General features: G+C 38.3%; 1 non-coding gene across 1 annotated transcript; it reads left to right on the top strand.

Moving 5' to 3' along the window:
• The first annotated feature begins 2,847 nt into the window (after positions 1-2,847).
• On the top strand, positions 2,848-2,919 carry TRNAC-ACA (transfer RNA cysteine (anticodon ACA)). The gene has a single exon. It is a non-coding gene; the product is annotated as a tRNA-Cys (tRNA).
• Positions 2,920-4,013: the final 1,094 nt, after the last annotated feature.

Here is a 4,013-nt window from a genome sequence, read left to right as displayed (position 1 = left end):
TATTGATTCTTTTGAGCTGTGGTGTTGGAGAAGATTCTTGAGAGTCCCTTGGACTGTAAGGAGATCAAACCAGTCAATCCTAAAGGAAACCAATTCTGAATATTCATTAGAAGGACTGATGCTGAAGCTGAAGTTCCAATGCTTTGGCCACCTGATATGAAGAGCCGAATCATTATAAAAGTCCCTGATGCTAAGAAAGATTGAAAGCAGGAGGAGACGGGGACGATAGAGGATGAGATGGTTGGATGGCATCACTGACTCAATGGACATGAGTTGGAGCAGGTTCCAGGAGATGGTGAAGAACAGGGAAAGCTGGTGTGCTGCAGTCCATAGGGTTGCAAAGAGTTGGACATGACTGAGTGACTGAACAACAGCAACAATAATATATACATATACGAATATATAATATAGAATGTACAATATATGTACATAATATACATATATATATATTTAAGTATATATATAATCTCTGAAAAGAAAGAGTTGTGGGGAGAGTAAAGAAAATGTTTGAAGAAATAATGACTGAAAAATTTCCAGACTTGAAACTGTAAACCCACACAAAAGAGGCTTAATGAGTTCATGATTCATACAAGAAACATGAAGGTTAATTGAATGTGCCCAACTACCCATGGATGCTCTTTTTAAATTATTTCTTTCTTTTGTTTCATTTTGAATAGTTTCTATTGCTACATATTCAAGTTTCTTTTCCAAAACCTAGTTGCCACTAATCTATTCCAGTGATTTTTCATCACAGAATCCTAGCTTTCATTTAGAAAGTTCGATTTGGTTCTTTAAAAATATTTTTGCATCTTTAGTTAACTTCTTGAACATCTGGAATACATTACAACAATTAATATTCTTGTCTGCTAATTCTGACACCGATGTCAATTTCACTTGGTTGATTTTTTTTTACCTTAATTACGGGGCCTATTTTCTTGCTTCCATACATGTCTGGTATCTTTGATTGCAAGTCAGACATTGTAAATTTCCTGGTGAATCCAGGAAGGTTTCTTGAAGCAATATTTGAGCTGAATATTGCAGGATATGAATGGATTAAAAAGATAAGTGAGATGAAAGCATTTAAAGAAGGAGGATCAGTATGTGCAAAGGACCTGAGTATATGTCCTTGCATTTTTGAGAAAATAAAAGAATGATACTGTTATTGGGAGCAAATAAATAAAAAGAATAACTAAAAGTCTTTGGGGATGAAGGCATGGCAGATCATGCCTTGCTTTCTTCAGGGGTCTTAGGCATTTAAAATTTTTTCAGCTTCATGGAGGTAAAACTGAATATTTAAATTGTACATTGAAGTGATGTTGATATTCATAAACACTGTGAAAGAATGTCCTCCGTCTACTCAATTAACACATCTATCATCTCTTATATTTATTTGTGTATATGTGCATGTGCGTATATATGTGTGTGATAGAGAACATTTAAGTTCCACTCTCAGCAAATTTCAACTACACAATACAGTATTGTTAATTGTACTCCTTATGTCTACATTAGCTATTCAGAATGTAGACATGCTAGAATTGAAAGTTTGTACCCTTTCTTTAAGCTCTCTGTCCCGCAGGCCTCAGCCCCTGACAACCACTTTGCTACTCTTGATTTCTAGAAGTTTGACTTTGTTTTCCTTAAGATTCCTCATATATGTGATACCATGCAGTCTTTGTTTTTGTCTGGGTTATTTCACTTAGCATAAAGCCCTTAAGGTCCACCCATATTGTTGCAAATAGCTGCGTTTTTCTTTCCTATGGTTGAATAAAATACACACACACACACACATAATACACATATACACACAACCCCCACCTCCCCACATCTTTTACCCATTCATCTGTTGATGGACATTTAGCTTGTTTCTATATCTTGGCCATTGTGAATAGTGCAGCTGTGAACATGGGCAGGTAGATACCTCTTTGACATACTGACTTCGTTTCTTTTGGATATGTACCCAGAAGTAGGGTTGCTTAGATCATATGGGAGTCCTACTTTCAATTTTTTTAGGAACCTCCATACTGTTTTCCACAGTGGGTGCACTAATTAACTTTCCTATCAATAGTCCACAAATGTTCCCTTTTCTTCACATCCTTGCCAATATGCGGTATCTCCTGTCTTTTGGATGACAGCCATTCTAACAGGTATGAGGTAATATATTATTTGTGATTTTGATCTGCATTTCCCTGATGATGCTGAGCACCTTTTCATGTACCTGTTGGCCATTTATATGTCTTCTTTGAAAAAAATCCAGGTCCTCTGCCCATTTTTCAATCAGATTTTTTTTTTTTTTGCTATTGAATCATGTGAGTGTTTTATTAATGTATATTTTGCATATTAACCCTTCATCAGATAAATGCTTTGTAAATATTTTGTCCTATTTTCTTTTCGTAAATATTTATTTATTTGGCTGCATTGGGTCTCAGTTGCGGCTGTGGGCTCTTCATTGCAGCATGCGGGATCTTTCACTGTGGCACGTGGGCTGAGTTGCCCCTTACTATGCCTCTCACTGAGTTCCCCAGCCAGGGACTGAACCTGAGGCCCCTGCATTGTAAGGCAGATCCTTAAACCCTGGACCACCAGGTAAGTCCCTTTGCCCATTCTTCAGGCTGCCTTTTTATTTGTTAATGGTTTTCCTCTGCTGTGGGAGCTTTTTAGTTTGATGGATCCCCTCTTATTTATTTTTGCTTTTATCACCTTTGCTTTTAGTGTCAAATCCAAAAAAACACTGTCAAGCCAATGTCAAGGAGATTATCTCCTATGGTTTCTCCTAGGAGCCTTATGGTTTCAGACTTTATTTCAGTCCTTAATCCATTTTGAGTTGGTTTTTGTGCATGGTTTAAGACTTCCCTGGTGGCTCAGATGGTAAAGCATCTGCCTACAATGCGGGAGACCCAGGTTCGATCCCTGGGTTGGGAAGATCCTCTGGAGAAGGAAATGACAACCCACTCCAGTACTCTTGCCTGGATACTCCCATGGACGGAGGGGCGTTGTAGGCTACAGTCCATGGGGTCGCAAAGAGTCGGACACGACTGAGCGACTTCACTTAAGATAATAATCTTGTTTCATTCTTTTGTATGTGGTCATCCAGTTTATTGAAGAGACTGTCCTTTTCCTTTCCCCATGGTATATTCTTGGCTCCTTGTCAGAAATTAATTTACCATTTATGCATGGGTTCATTTCTAGGGTTTCTAATCTGTTCCATTGATCTGTGTGTGTGTTTTTACACCAGCAGCACACTGTTTTGATTATGATAGCTGTGTAATGGATAAAGAAAATCAGGAAGCATGGTGTTTCCAGTTTTGTCCTTCTTTCTCAAGACTGTTTTGGCTATTCAGGGTATTTTGTGGTCCCATATAATTTTTAGGCATTTTGGTCTTCATCCTATGAGGGGTTGTAATCTTGTATGGGTTTTAAACAAGTTCAGAATTTTTAGAAAAATTGCTCTAACTTCAGGATGGATAATACCCTGAGTGGGCCTTCTGGGCGGGAGAGGTTGGATATGTTAGGAAACTAGGGTACATTTCCAGGTGAGAGACAAACTTGGTTTGTACCACGGTGGAAGTGGGATGGAAAGAGGTGGGTTGACCTGAGATGACAACTGTAGTGTGATTCTGGAATCCCTCTTGTCTGCATTTCATCAAATTAGTCGCCAAGTTCATGTAAACCTCTTCTAAGGGAAATATTCTCACACAGTGAGTACATTTCTTATTAAAATGCTCATAAATATATATTTTTAAAAAGTTTTGAATATTTTGCACAGTACCCCAGAAAGGGAAACTAATAACCTGTTTCTGGAAAGGATTCTAGCAACTCTCTTGTGATATTTGCGCAAGAATTCCCCTGGAACACTCAGTAATGAAAAGCCTCATTCCAAGGCCTGCTTCAGTAGCTTTCAAACATCAGATGCATCAGAAACCACCTGATGAGCTTGCTCAAACACGAATTTCTCAGTCAAACCCCCAGAGTTTCTAATTCAGTAAGTATGAGTTGGGGCCTGAGACTTTTCACCT

The sequence above is a fragment of the Bos taurus genome, chromosome 8 (assembly GCF_002263795.3).
Source record: "Bos taurus isolate L1 Dominette 01449 registration number 42190680 breed Hereford chromosome 8, ARS-UCD2.0, whole genome shotgun sequence".
Classification (NCBI taxonomy): Eukaryota; Metazoa; Chordata; class Mammalia; order Artiodactyla; family Bovidae; genus Bos; species Bos taurus.
Note: the sequence above shows the minus strand (reverse complement) of the source record. Positions and strands in the feature narration are given on the sequence as shown.